The 16,196-nt window shown below is 41.2% G+C and overlaps 1 protein-coding gene and 1 long non-coding RNA gene across 2 annotated transcripts in view; one reads left to right on the forward strand and one right to left on the reverse strand.

The window, feature by feature from the left end:
- Positions 1–16,196, reverse strand: part of LOC132111963 (putative E3 ubiquitin-protein ligase UBR7) — a 361,771-nt gene that overhangs the window by 156,695 nt on the left and 188,880 nt on the right. The gene's annotated exons all lie outside the window — the stretch shown is intronic.
- On the forward strand, positions 715–8,189 carry LOC132111862 (uncharacterized). The gene is made up of 3 exons (XR_009424857.1): positions 715–783; positions 3,885–4,359; positions 7,467–8,189. It is a non-coding gene; the product is annotated as an uncharacterized LOC132111862 (long non-coding RNA).

Consider the following 16,196-nt stretch of genomic DNA (forward strand, 5'->3'; position numbering starts at 1 on the left):
GTCATTGAAAATTGTTCACGGAACATTATTTCTGAAAGCATTGAGTACAGTTTTCGTCAAATGTTTTTTTTTTTTTTTTAATGTTACTTCTTGTTTCAGGATGTTCAAAGAACATTTTAAAAATCAACATTTCTATAATACTTGTAAAATGATAAAACAGAGAAAACATTCACACAGCCAAGAGTGATAAAATATTTGCATTGCAAATTCATTGCATTCAGAAGAACAGGTTTACTGACTTTGAGTAAAGCAGATGCTGATCAGGATTGTGATTTGATCATCATCGCTCTTGGCAGGCATTCTTAGCATTGTTCATTACCTGAAGGAACACGTTAATTGGGATACACAGCTTTATGTGTCATGATTCACATAGTCATCACCGAAAGGGTTGGTCTGAGCAGACTATAAATGAGCATTCATTTACCAGCTTTCAGTTTACATGATCCTTCAAAGTTACTTCTTTAAGAAAAGAAGTCTTTATTTCAATTACAAAAAAGGTTCTGGGGCAGGAGTTCATCTGATGGACAGGTCTCCAGATCTAAGAGATATAATTGTAGACCGGCATACAGATCCTCTCTATCAAAGAGAAAGTGGTGTCTTGGTGGCTCCTGCCCCAGGAACTACAAAAAAAAAAACCATGGTGAGATATTCTGCTCTGATTGCATTGGTTTAGATCACAGAGTTTCTGCTAATGTCTCATTGTTCTGATTCCTTGTTTCCATTATAGAGTTCTTCAACAGAAGACTCTGACCTTAATCTACCGAGAACTGGCCAGATTCACCTGTAAGTACATTTAAGATGACAAATTTTTGTATACTGTACACTGCTTTAGATGCTACTTCATCATGTTTTTGATGTATTTATTATGTTTTAAACAGTGATTCTTCAGTTTTTTGTGAATGTGATGTTTGAGGAGGAAATTAATGCAGTGCATGTGAAATGATTTAATTTATGCATAGTTTTATTGGATCAGAAACACAGAAAATGTAAACGATCAGTGACTTCAGCATACTGTAATTATCAGAAGAAATTTGAAATATAGACTGCAGATAAATGGCATATTCATATCATATGTACATCTGTATGCTTTAGAAATATTGTATGATTATTGTATTTATCAAGGTGACACACAGTGATGATGAGTGGATGTTTAGAAATAATCATGAATTAAATCTTATTGTAAATGATTTGACGTTACAATTTCCTTAATGATTTTTTCTGAATCATTTATATGTAGTGCTGCGTTTCCACCGCAGGAACTTTACCCAGGAACTAGGGACTTTGGCCTGGTACTCAGTGTGTTTCCACCGCAGGAACCAGGAACTAAATAAAGTTCTGGGGGAATAAATGCCCCTCAAAAAGGCCCTGCTGGCGAGGTGGTACTTTTTCAAAGTTCCGGAACTTTCGGGGGCGGGACTTGGGCGCTAAACATGCTGATTGGTTGAGTTCTCACAGCATTGTGATCTCAACCACCATTTATTCGGATAATTTTCAAAATATAACTGTTATTGTGTCATGAAATGTACTTTTAGAAGTGTTTCAGGCGAGGATGTAGTAGATTAAACCTCAAATCTGTGGTTTATTTATAAAGACAGCGCCTATTTAAAAATTTAAAAATGTGATCAGCGGGAGCTCAGTAATCATCTATCCACCGAGAAGCAGCCTCACATCGGCTAGACCTTCTGATGTGTGCCGCTGGCTCTGATGTCTCTTTAGTGGTTAAACATAAAATATAATTCGTTTTGGGTAAATCTAACAGGTTATCTTTGGTCTGTATTCAATTTATCTATATGTTAAAATGAAAATAAAAAGAGGCAAATTTATGTAATATTTCGTTTCATTGTAATGGCTGTATATATACACATATCCCTGAACTAAGTACATTTCTGCAGCTGTTATTATGTTTAAATGAAAACGAAAGGAGGCAGTGGTATTTGATATCCTATTTCGTTTTATTGTATTATACAGAGGGGAAAATTGCAGTAGCCATGGTCAGCTGACTGAAGTTATCAAGTACGCTGCTGTTTGCAGAATAACTGGATTTGAGTCGTCGCGGACATCACACTCCTGGTCGAATGCGCAAAGTCCGAACTACCGAGAATGCAAGTCCAAAATCAGCGCATTTTGTATTAAGAAACGCGCGCTGACTTACGTCACCAGACTATTTGCCTAATCTCCCTGGTACTTTACACCGCGGTGGAAACACAGAAAGCAACAGGTCTGGTGGGGAAATAGTTCCTGGGGAAAAAAGTTCCTGGTAAAATTGTTCCGGGTAATTTCGGTGGAAACGCAGCATAATGGAACACAGCACTTTAGAAGGTGTTAATCATTTTTATGACCACTAGATGGCCACAGAATTAAATGTGTTGAAAAGCTTCAAGTAATGCACCTTTTCTGGATACTATTGTTTTGAAAGCTTCCATGGTTCAGAAGACTTCACTTCGCCATCACTACATAAGGTTGCACAAGGGTTAAAGTAAATATTTTATGTCAAAACTACACCGTAAATTCGGTTATTTATTGTAACAGAGTCCACTGGACGGCAAATTTAAGAACCCAAGGGCAGTGTTATTCCAAAAGTAATCCACAATACAAACATAATGACTTGAATTGAACAGACTTGACTCACTGACAGCAGGTTACAACATCAATACACAACAAGAGACAAAGGCTACATGAGGGCTATATACTGCATACACCAAACAATCAGGGTCACATGACACAGTCCAACCAATGAGAGACAGGACACATGACTAGGTGCCTGTTTACACCTGGTCACTTCATGCATTTTCTCTGATCGGATATCTATCAGAATTGTTAAAACGTTTCCATTTACACTTGGCCACATAAATGTGTCTTTGCAAAATGGGTATAAATCCGTTCTTTAATTCGAGCTCTGTATGCAAATTTAGCAGAGTATAGTCAGTGGCGCTGCATTTCATTCATTATCAGCTAATTTCAATATCAGAGACCGCGCGGCATCAGCACTGGAAGATAGGTTAGCCTCACTACTTTAAATGAAGATTATTGTGTGTTGAGCGTCTGCGACTTACTTTCAGTTTAATTCATGGCTGTTTGCATGTTGGCTTGCTGAATAGATACTCAGCTAACTATCCGCGGTGATGCTTGTTGCATTGGCGCTGTCATATCTGACTATAACATGCCGTATAGCTTATAAAACACTCTCACACGTTTATTACTTTAATATTTTGGGAGGAGTAAAATTAACATATGTGGTTTCAACAACCAGATGCATTTACACTTGTCCAGTTTCATCTGTAATGCGTCGCATACCACCTCGTGAAGTGGTTTGAGTGATCGGATTTAAATGCATCTCGAAAGCGCTTTGGAGGGCATTTACACCTGGTCTTTCCAGGATCAGATAGCTATCCAATCAGACAAAAACGCATGAAGTGACCAGACTTAAAGCCCCTAAGACAACCAATGAGAACATGACACATACATTACACCAGGCAGGAATACAAGAGGATCAAGGGAATCACGTGACTAGACAGGAACCATAACTAAACTACAAAATAAAAGACATGAAAACATAAACATGAAATTTTTTTATTAAAATTAATAAATTACTAATAACTTTTTTGGAATGTGTAGCTCTCATGAAATCCAAAATGAGCCAATATTTGGCATGACAATTCAAAATGTTTCACTTTCAACATTTGATATGTTATCTATATTCTATTGTGAATAAAATATAAGTTAATGACATTTGTAAATCATTCCATTCCTTTTTTACTCACAATTTCTACAGTGTCCCAACTTTTTTGGAATTGGGTTTGTATTTTAATATATTTCCCGTATGTTTCGGTGTAACTTTAAATAAAAAGTAACACCTATGGTTATTTTTGTCTTGTATTTTTTAGTGATGGAGGACCTCAGCGCACCTCACCGGACGACGACCCTCGTAATCTGTGCTTGGGCTGGATGGGAAGATGTGGAGATTACAAAAATAAAGTAGTAACCGCGAAACATATAATTAAACTAATTCAAGAAACTGAGTTTATCATAAAACATTATCTAGATCAATATTATTATGACTTTTTTTATAAGGTTTTAAATAACCTTAAGATTGATTTGAGACTTGATCAATCAAATCAGTTTGCTTTTATAATTTTTATTAAAAAGGACGGCAAATTGGATAGCGAATATCCAAAAGTGTATTATCCAGACATTAAAACTAAAAGACATAGTGAAGATGATATATTTGCTCTACTAAAAGACATTCTTGATAAAAATGATTGTCTGTATAAGGAGGCACTGATATTTTCTTTGAATAGTCCCTGTTTAGCAAGGCCCACATCTACATCTTGCTCGCATCAAGCTATTGATATTGTCACAGTGTCTGGGTTGTGTCCCTGGGTTTCCACTAGATGTCCTCCCTTCTCACGGTGTCTGTCACCTTATCACTTCCTGTTCCCTTATTTGGTCACCTTCCTCCTTGTTTAGTTAATTGATTGTTCCCCACCTGTCTCCTGTTTCCCCTTTATCCTTCTGTGTATTTATACCCGGTCTGTCTGAGTCTGTGTTACGGAGTCCTTGTTTAATGTTGTATATTAATTCATGTCCGTCAGTTCTTGCCCTTGCCTTGCCTTGTCTTCGTTTGGTTTATGTTTGGATGGATGTTTTTGGTTACGACTCATGCCTGGACTGTGTATTCTCTTTGGATTACCCCCTTATTAAAGACGTACTCGCAATTGGTTCTCTCTCCTGTGTTTTCCGTAACACCGATCGTGACAGAAGGACTCCGTCCCAGTAAGAACCAGCGGTATGTCTGCCTATGTCTCATCCCCAGCCACAGAGCGGGAGAGAGACGGTTTTGAGGGAACTCGCCTGGTGGTTTTCCGGGGGACCAGGGGAGGTCGCCGAGGAGGGAGTGGTCGAGAGGAGACCCAGCATCACTCTCAACCATGGCCTCCCTTCGACCCGGGTCTCGTGTGGGATAGATCAGAGCCACCGTCTCACCATGGCGGACGGAGAGGGGAGAGGAAGCGCACGTCCGCCACGGTGGCGCCACTGCCCATGATTGCTGCGAGTCCAGCGCCACGGTGCAAGATGGCCGCCAGCTCAGCGCCAACGTCCAAGAAGGCCGCTGACTCATTCTTGGATTATTTCACTACGCTGTCCAAGATTCTAGAGATTCCCAAGACGGTCAACGTCATGGCTGCTGAGCCAACGCCTCAGCACAAGATGGCCGCCAGCCCAGCGCCACAGCACAAGATGGCTGCCAGCCCAGCGCCACAGCACAAGATGGCTGCCAGTCCAGAGCCACAGCACAAGATGGCTGCCAGCCCAGAGCCACAGCACAAGATGGCCACCAGCCCAGAGCCACAGCACAAGATGGCCGCCAGCCCAGCGCCACAGTACAAGATGGCCGCCAGCTTGGAGCCACAGCACAAAATGGCCGACTCAACGCCTGAGTCTCCAGACAAGGAGTCACCGACTCGCCATCATAGAGGGCGGAGGAGGAGGAGACAGGCGTCTACCGTTCCTCAAAGCCCAGAGGACGTTCCCGAGGCGGTGCCCGATGCTGTTCTGGAGGCTGAGGCGGTGCCCGATGCTGTTCCGGAGGCCGAGACGGTGCCCAATGCCGTTCCGGAGGCCGATGCTGTTCCGGAGGCCGAGGTGGTGCCCGAAGCTGTTCCGGAGGCCAAGGCGGTGCCCGATGCTGTTCCGGAGGCCGAGGCGGTGCCCGATGCTGTTGCGGAGGCCGAGGCGGTGCCCGATGCTGTTCCGGAGGCCGAGGCGGTGCCCGATGCTGTTCCGGAGGCCGAGGCGGTGCCCGATGCTGTTCCGGAGGCCGAGGCGGTGCCCGATGCTGTTCCGGAGGCCGAGGCGGTGCCCAATGCGGTGCCCGATGTGGTTCCGGAGGCCGAGGCGGTGCCCGATGCTGTTCCGGAGGCCGAGGCGGTGCCCGATGCTGTTCCGGAGGCCGAGGCGGTGCCCGATGCTGTTCCGGAGGCCGAGGCGGTGCCCAATGCGGTGCCCGATGTGGTTCCGGAGGCCGAGGCGGTGCCCGATGCGGTTCCGGAGGCCGAGGCGGTGCCCGATGCGGTTCCGGAGGCCGAGGTGGATGCTGATGCCGTTCCGGAGGCCGATGCTGTTCCCTATGCCGTTCCGGAGGCCGATGCTGTTCCCGATGCCGTTCCGGAGGCCGATGCTGTTCCCGATGCCGTTCCGGAGGCCGATGCCGTTCCAGAGGCCGAGGCAGTGCCCCATGCCGTTCCGGAGGCCGATGCCGTTCCGGAGGCCGAGGCGTTGCCCGATGCTGTTCCGGAGGCCGAGGCGGTGCCCGATGCCGAGGCGGTGCCCGATGCCGTTCCAGAGGCCGAGGCGGTGCCCGATGCCGAGGCGGTGGCCGATGCTGTTCCAGAAGCCGAGGCGGTGCCCGAGGCCACTCCCGATGCGGTGCCCGAGACCGGTCTAGAGTCAGGGCTAGTTCCTGTTGACCTTCCAGAGTCGAGTCAGGTTCCAGTTGACCCTCCAGAGTCGAGTCAGATCCTCGTGGACCTTTCAGAGTCAGGTCAAGTCACTGGGTGGCCTTCTGCTCCGCCCTGTTGGACTCCGGCATCGACCACAGGGGCGTGGTGGTCATCTGCTCCGCCCTGGGGGGCTTCTGCTCTGACCACACGGACATGGTGGTCTTCTGCTCCGCCCTGGGGGGCGCTTGCCCTGACTACACGGTTGTGGTGGTCTTCCGCTCCACCCTGGAGGACTCTGGCCTTGACCACAAGGGTGTGGTGGTCGTCTGCTCCGCCCTGGGGGGCTTCATGTTGTTTTTTTCCTTTTTTTTTGTGTTAATGTCTGTCCCTGTTCCTTTCTGTTAGTCTGGCCCTCTGTCCCTCCCCCTGAACCTCCTCCGGTCCTCCTCCCTCCTGGTCTTTCCGTGTTGTGTTTCATTCTGGTGCCTGTTCCCCATGTTTTTCTTTTCTGGCCCTCCGTCCCTCCCCCTGAGCCTCCACCTGTCCGCCTCCCTCCTGGTCTGTTTTGTGTCTGTCGTGGAGCGTCTGGGAGCCGCTCCGTAGAGGGGGGGTTCTGTCACAGTGTCTGGGTTGTGTCCCTGGGTTTCCACTAGATGTCCTCCTTTCTCACGGTGTCTGTCACCTTATCACTTCCTGTTCCCTTATTTGGTCACCTTCCTCCTTGTTTAGTTAATTGATTGTTCCCCACCTGTCTCCTGTTTCCCCTTTATCCTTCTGTGTATTTATACCCGGTCTGTCTGAGTCTGTGTTACGGAGTCCTTGTTTAATGTTGTATATTAATTCATGTCCGTCAGTTCTTGCCCTTGCCTTGTCTTCGTTTGGTTTATGTTTGGATGGATGTTTTTGGTTACGACTCATGCCTGGACTGTGTATTCTCTTTGGATTACCCCCTTATTAAAGACGTACTCGCAATTGGTTCTCTCTCCTGTGTTTTCCGTAACACCGATCGTGACAGATATAGCACAGAAATTATATGAAAAGCATGGAATGAAAATGATTATTGGCTTTTATAAACCCTGGGGCATTAATGGCTCATATGAGAATAGTTTACCCGATAAGCCTCTTAAAGATTGCACTTACACTTTTAAGTCCCAAACACTGGGAAGTATTGATAGAATTATCTCTAACATGACAACCAAAAAAAAAAAAGAAAAGTGGAAAAAGTGGAAAAAGAATTATTAGAAACTATTTACAAAAACATTACTCCAAATGTACAAAACAAAGAATTTTCAATGGAAAAAGAAAATGAAATACCAGAATATAATCTTGAGAAATATTGGTTAAAAATAAAAAATCCCCCCCCAAAAGAAAAGCTTGATCAAATTGAATCCGATTTATTTAAAAATCCAACATTAAATAAAACATTTGATGATTTCAAAAATCATGGTTTGGAAATATTTGACAAAGTTCTGAAAGATATACCTCATCTTTTAAGTGGTAACGATTCAAATTTATCTGATTGTTTAAATTATGATTTTTATTTATATGAAGAAATCTGGTCATATCTGCAGAATATTTTCTTTCCTTGGTGGGCTAAGAAAGTGGAAGATGCATCCAGCAGGTTTTTAAATAAGGAAATCAGTCACCTTCTACAAGAAGTTGCTGTTTATTTTTTTCTTAGTGGCATAAAAAAAATTGAACATTATTTTGTTATTGGTTATGTCAAGTAATCTAATGTGAACATTCAAATAAACATGCAGTTTTGGCCATTTGATTGTTGTTGTGCAGTATTTCTCTTTAATGTGATTTGTCTGTTAATTAAAATGATTCGTTAGAGGTCAGAAAAGCAGTGTTTTGTCTCTTAGTGGGGGAGCATGATATTGTGCTATTTATTAAAAAGCAACATTCATTTTAGTTCAACGATTCAATGTTTCATTTGTTTGCAAAGCATTGCAAACAAATGTGGTTGGGACTACAGCTCTCGACCGGTGGTTAGAAGAGTTTCTTGTTAGTGAAACATGTCAAATAAATGTTGTTATTATACAATAAGCACAATAAGCAATTTAACATGCAGCACAACATTTGGCTGATGAAAAAAAAGAAACTGATTTGTTGTGGCAAATCTCACTTTCAAGTAGGCAAGAGGCAGAAAGCCTTTTAAATATTTGTTTCTCGTCAGAAATGATAGTCATACAGATCAGCTCCAGATGTGACAAAGGAAAAAATGTCTTAAAAAATATCTCAATATGTGTGTCCATTTAAGGAATCGAACTATGTCCCCTTGATGCGTTTCTAAGTATGTAATGCAAATTGTTTTCTAAGAAGCTAGGATGTGAGGTCTCTAAAGTAACATTTTTTGTCTCACACCCAGCTACACACACACATTTCATACATTCCCTGTTGTTCTTTCAGCACATCAAAATAACTCAAGCATACTGATGAAGCATTCAAAGGGGTTAAAGAACACTTTTAAGTAAAGTAAAGCAAATAATACCAATTATAATGAAATTTCCTTCACACTGATCAAGAACCTCATTGGTCTGTTATCCTGCACCTGGACGCCCGCGTCCTCAATGTTTACGAATAGATTAAATGAAACGGGACAAATTTAATCTTGACAAACTATATATAATTGTAAAGATCTAAGCCTCAAGCATCGACGACAGATCGCTGTTTTTCAATGGAAAGCTTATAAAGAATGTATTTGCTAGATTTGTTTAAGCAGTACACATCAAAACATGAAGAATGAAAACGTAGTACATACGTTGTTATATGGATGATAATTCCTTTGTTTACGTTTCAGTTCTTCAGCGACCGAACTGTTTGTGTCCGTTAAGGAATAACTCACGCTCAGAAAACTATGTCTTGGTAGTAAAAAAAACGGCATGGTTTTGTAGCGTACAGTGTCACAAACAGAATGAGACGATCCACAAAAAAAAGTGAAAGAAAGGTGGAAGATCGTTTATTTGAATTCTGGCACTCGCGGTCTGACGCACCTTTCATCTGATGGAGGCGGAACTTAGCGCTCACCTTTTTCTTCATTTTCTTTCATTTTTCAACAGTTTTCAGATATGTGTTAGTGTGTTTTATGTTGAATGTGCTTGTATCTGCATGATTAACATCTGTCTGGGTGCAAATCAGCTCGCTATTACTGTGTAATCACAGCTATCAGTGCATACAAAGTTAAATCTTTCTTATTTCTCTTACTCAAATTATTCTTATGGTATTTTCTTGTGCTCAAATAAATCACTTATATGATGTCTAAGTTTCTGTCTAGTGTTTTATAATTGAAAAACTATTTATTTTGCCGAGGCTTGAACTAGTGATAAGATGTGCCCGATTTGTCCTTTGGCCAAACCATCAAAAATGCATGAATTGTGTAGTATAGGATCGTAAAAAAAAAAGCCCTGCTAAGATTAGAAACACGGAAAGCAAGTAGCCCTGATGATAGCTTCTCAAGAATCATGCACCAGTTATAGCACATCTGATCAGTTCCTCATTTCAAGGGCATTCTACCAGCTGCATGGAGAGAAGCAGATATATGTCCAGTCCCAAAGCTTGCCCGACCAAATGAAAAATCTGACTGGAAACCGATGTTCTTTAATGGCGGATATATGTCTACTTTTGAGCTGCATTCGTGACCTGGAGGTGAGGCAGGCCCAGCTGAGAGAGCGGAGAGGAATCCTCCCGGGCTGACGCTCACAAGTCCGGGGTAAGTATACAGCACGCTGCTAACAGTCCCACAACTTCTACTTTTGCTTTTTTACCCTAATAAAAGTAATAGGGGCATTAAATAGTTCATAAAAAAACTTTGGACCCACTTTATATAAAGTGGCCTTAACTACTATGTACTTACATTTTAATTAATAATTTAGTACAATGCACTTATTGTGTACATACATGTTTTTATATTGTACTTATATTTAAAAAAAACTACATGTAATTACATATGTATTTAATTTCTGTAATTACATTTATAATTACACTGTTGACCCATACTTTATACCTTAACCCACCCTTAAACTTACCCATACCTCCAACCCTCTCCCTAACCTTACCCCTATCCCACCTCAATAGCAGCAAAAGTGTTTTACAATACAATATGAACACAATAAGTACATTGTACTTATTTTTATGTAAGTACATAGTAGTTAAGGCCACCTAATATAAAGTGGGACAAAAACTTTTATTCTAATGCTCATTATTAGCGTTAGCCACATTTATGCTAGCGATTAACTACTCTACAATCCAACATTCAAATTAAAATATTTAATAATGTTCATAACAGAAGCAGTGTTTGAGTAAAAGTACAGATACGTATAATAAAATACTACTCCAGTAAAAGTACTCCTTTTTAAATTTTACTCAAGTGAAAGTACAAAAGTGCTCAATCTTTTATGTGCTTAAAGTGGTTATATGATGCTTTTTTAAAGATCATTATTTTGTGTATTTGGTGTAACAGAATATGTTGACATGCTTTGATGTTCAGAAACACATTATTGTTCAAATACTGTACATTATTGTAGGTCCTCTATGCCCCGCCTCTCTCTCAAACACCTTGTTTTCTACGAAGTCCCTCCTTCTTACAAGCACAGTCTGCTCTCATTGGCCAACTCACCCAGTGCACTCTGATTGGCCGAATACTGCAAGCACTCATCGAATATGTAACTCCCCTTTCCATAATCGCCAGCTTCAGACAGTTAACAATGTCCTTAGTTTTACCATCAGTTCAAACCCTAAAGGGGAACGTGCCATTGAATTACAGAAAAAAAATGGTAGGCTATTGTCACGAAGTTCTTGTTTGGCAAAATGAATATAAGCTATTCTGTTTTTTAAGACAAGTTAAGTTAGAATACGCACATGTGAGTGGGGCTAGTGCAATCTAGTGGTTGCTGATTTTCTTTGGCTCAGCTGCATGTGGATCTCAGCTGTGTGTGTGTGGATTGGGCAAAAGGCCAAAAGGGCGGAACCAAAGTCTCAAAATTCAAATGAATCAAATAGAATTCAAATAGAATTCTTCTGACTCAGAAAAGACGTGGATGAATGCACGCACGTTGCCTGATCTACAAATGCACATTTTAATCCCTACATGCACAAATTATGATAATTTAATACAAACTATAAGATTTGCATTCACAAATGTCTCTATTTGAACAAAATGCTGCACATTAATGTAATTCTTAACTCAGCAGACACCAATTGAAAAGCATTTGTTTCAGTGCAGTGACGCACATTTGCAAATTTTTCAAATTGTATACACGTTAATGAATTGCACTGGGCCTTGTTCGTTCGTAGTTGTGTGTGTGTGTGTGTGTGTGTGTGTGTGTGTGTGTGTGTGTGTGTGTGTGTGTGTGTGTGTGAAACATGAAATGCTTTAAATTGAGAAAATGAAGTCTCAAAATTTAAATGAACCGAACAAGATCGACTCGAACTAGACGTCAATTAATGCACACGTATCACCTGCTCCACATATGCATGGATTCATTATTGCATGAACATTTTATGATATATTAATTCATAACAGAACATTTTTATTTGCAAACATGTCTGTATTTGTACAAATCACTGCACAATCAGTCCTGAATCAAACTGAAGGGCATTTGTTTGTGGTTAGTAAGGTACATGTATAAACTTTATGCAGTATATGGATAATTTTGCGTGCATCTATTAATCATTTTGTGTCTAATTTCATCCCATATAAAATGTACTTAAGTACTCTGTTACTGTCCACCACTGTTGTTTTTGTACATTTTGTACAGTTGTACGTATCTTTGTGTGTGCCTGTTGTATTAACCTCTTAAGTAGCCATACCTGTTGTTAATTAACACTCCTAAGTTTTAACCTCTGCTGATTTGCTCTTGGGACAGTTCGCCTACCATAAAAGCCAGCTAGTTCTCCAGTGCAAGGACAACGGGAGGCTTTCCCTCTGTCTCTCTTGTGAAGAGTCCCTGTCGCCTGTTGCAGACGTGTTGTTCCTTTTGGTTATTGATTGTTGTAGGACTCTTTTTATTTGAATCCCTGAGTGCAGGGCCAGTTTTATTTTCTCCAATGTACCGGGTCTTTTGACAATAATAGATCCTAGTGAACTGGCAAATTACAGACCCATTTCAAATCTTCCATTTATGTCTAAAATTTTTGAAAAAGTTGTGTCTGCCCAATTGTGCTCCTTCCTGCAAAAAAATAAAAATAAAATATCTGTATGAAGAATTTCAGTCAGGTTTCAGGCCTCACCATAGCACAGAAACTGCACTTGTTAAAATTACAAATGACCTGCTTCTTGCGTCAGATCAAGGCTGCATCTCATTGCTAGTTTTACTTGATCTTAGTGCTGCGTTCGACACCATAGATCATGACATACTCATAGATCGATTACAAAACTATACAGGTATTCAAGGGCAGGCTCTAAGATGGTTTAGATCCTACCTGTCCGATCGCTACCATTTTGTTTATTTAAATGCGGAGTCATCTCATTTATCATCAGTAAAATATGGAGTGCCACAAGGATCCGTCCTAGGTCCCCTTCTATTTTCAATATACATGTTGCCCCTTGGTAATATTATTAGAAAATACGGAATAAGCTTCCACTGTTATGCTGATGATACTCAGCTATATATCTCAATGAGACCAGATGAAACTTCCCAATTATCTAAGCTAACAGAGTGTGTTAAAAATGGATTGGATGACCAATAATTTTCTCCTATTAAATTCAGATAAGAGAGATATATTGCTTACTGGACCAAAAAACACTACACAGAATCTTGTAGATTATAATCTGCAACTAGATGGATGTACTGTTACTTCCTCTACAGTCAGAAATCTGGGTGTTATATAGGACAGCAATTTGTCTTTTGAAAATCATATTTCCAATGTTACAAAAACTGCATTCTTCCATCTTAGAAACATTGCCAAGCTACGAAACATGTTATCTGTTTCTGATGCAGAAAAGCTAGTTCATGCATTTATGACCTCTAGACTGGACTATTGTAATGCACTTCTAGGTGGTTGTCCTGCTTCTTCAATAAACAAGCTACAGGTCGTCCAAAATGCAGCAGCTAGAGTCCTTACCAGGTCAAGAAAATATGATCATATTACCCCAATTTTACAGTCTCTGCACTGGCTACCTATTAAGTTCTGTATCAGTTACAAATTATCATTACTTACCTATAAGACCCTAAATGGTTTAGCTCCTGCGTACCTAACGAGCCTTCTACCACGCTACAATCCATCACGCTCCCTAAGGTCACAAAACGCTGGACTTTTGGTAGTTCCTAGGATAGCAAAGTGTGATTGCATCATATAATAATTGCTGTCAATGTGTTCGTCGTTTGGTTGACTACGTCTTTAATTGATTTTTCTGTATATTTCTGCCATATGTACATAAATTGACAGTCACCACTCATAAGTTACTACTAAATATTGTAGAAACTTAATTTCCTGTAAAATTTCTTTGCAACGATTTATATAATAAAAAGTGCTATACATACATCAAACTTGAATTGAATTGAATTGAAGTGAATCAGAGAAGTGTGTCTGTATCTCTGCTCCTGGTCCTCATGTGTTTCTGCTGGTCATCAGACTGGATAAGTGATTTGCAGATCAAGAGAAGGAAACTGTGAAATGAGTCCAGAACAACATTGGTATAGATGCTGTACGTTACAGCATCATTCTGTTCACTCACACTGATCATCTGAAGGGAACATCATTAGATGAGTATATCAGAGAAAGTGTGTATAAGACAAAGACACTGGTTAACAGTAGTGGCAGATATCAAGCATTCAACATCAGAGACCCTAACCATAATCAGGTCAAAGAGCTGGTGGAGAAGATTGAAAACTTAGCAGAGGAAAATGAGTGGGGTTACTACAAAAATGAGTGGTTTCTTAAACGTAAGCGTTGGTTTATTGCAGCAGGCACAGCTGGATCAGCAGGAATCACTGTCATTGTAGTAACAGATTTAGTCTTTCCACCAGCACTAATAATTACACTGGGAGGTCTTGCTTTAGATGGCGGAATAGTGATATATATATATATAATATATATATAATAGTGATATATATAGGACAGTTTTGTGAATCATGGTTATCAAGACATTTCCAGTTGATTTGAACAGATGGTTTACATACAGGATTAAAAAATTATTTTTCCTGTGTGGTTAAAATAAGCATAGACCTTGATGTTTAAAAGTTTTTTCCAGTATGATCTTTTAGAAATAATTATTCACCCTGAGGCCTTATATTTAAAGTGTAAGTCAGAAGTGTCAGATTAATTGTTTCTGTAATTTAATTTGAAATAAAGGTAAATTGTCATGATCCGGGTTCCTTCTTTCTCTGTCTCCCTCTTGTGGTCTCACTTCACACTCATTCACTACACCATCTCTTTAGCCTCATCAGTCCCAGCTGTTCCCATTTACACTTATCTCCACTCTATCCTCTCACCTGTTCCCCCTTTCCCCCTGATTCTTCCTACTATTTCTAACCTTCTCTTTCTCTGTCTCTTTGTCAGTTTATTCCAAACTTTCAATGCTGATGAAGCTTCTCTTACCTCTCCTGTTGAGTCAAGTCTTGTTCTGTGTGAATCGTCTGGAAGCCTCACCTCGAGCGGGTAGATTTACCCTTACTCTTTCTTGCTCTTAACTCTCAGTATCCAGTCTACAGAACGCTCTCTCTCTGGTAGTGATAGTGATTGTAAGCGTAAACTTCACAAAATCTATAAACTGGTTCTTCAAATCTGATTGGTTAATCACAATGTTGTCCCAGGGACATGTCTCACTTGGTAAAATCAGGTTCTGCCTCTCTCTGCGGGCTTCGCCTCTCGCTGCAGTCTCCACTGGGACCTTTAACTTCACGTGCTCCAGTTATTAGTTCAGCTACTTTCAGGTTTAGCTCTGTGTCTACGAGCGAAGATTTCTGTTCGACTGTTATCTCTGTTTCCGGAGAGGATTTATGTTCTTTATTGATTCAGTGATTCGCTTCTAATTTCCATTAAAGGTTGATTGTGAATCTCTCTTTTGTGCCTCTCTCACTCACCATAACATAAATATGGTTTTTGATCTGATTTCTGCTTATAATAGTACTCCTTACAAATGCACTGCATATCAGTTTTTAAGTATTTTCAGTTTAATGCCTGTAGTTCAGATATTGCTGCACTATTTTCAAAAAGGTTCTCTGTGAATAAATGGTTTTATATGCTTGTATCCAAATCAACATCAAACATGATTTGTAGTTCCCTTTCAAGGGAACTTCGAACTGCGTCCTCTGAGGGGACACTATGGGGAACACCTCGTCGTGACCCGTGTCTGAAGCATACTTTGAAAAACGCCAACGTGTTGGCCGGCGACAGCCTCTGACGTCACTACAAGCGCGACTATAAATACGCGCCCGTAGGACCCGTCACTATCTTCTTCGTCTTCAGTTGACTTTTTTGTTTGAAGCGTGCATCTGAGAAACGACCAAAACGGTAAGAGCGATCTATTACTGTTTTCATCATGGCTTCCACTAGCAAGGCGTTTAGACAGTGTGTGCATCCGTGTCAGCGTTTTCTGACACCCGATGACACACACACTCACGTCTCTTGTTTGGGCAAAGAGCATGCGCGCGATGTCCTTGAGGGGGCGGTCTGCGTGCACTGCGAGCGTTTCTCTTTGAGAAAGCTCCACTCTCGTTTGTCTCTCTTTTCGAGGAAAGAGGGACAGCCATCTGGATCCCGCGGCTCAGGTCCGGCCGTTGCCGAGGCAAGGAGGAGAATGAGCTCGTGGGG

The sequence above is a fragment of the Carassius carassius genome, chromosome 31, assembly GCF_963082965.1.
Source record: "Carassius carassius chromosome 31, fCarCar2.1, whole genome shotgun sequence".
NCBI lineage: Eukaryota > Metazoa > Chordata > Actinopteri > Cypriniformes > Cyprinidae > Carassius > Carassius carassius.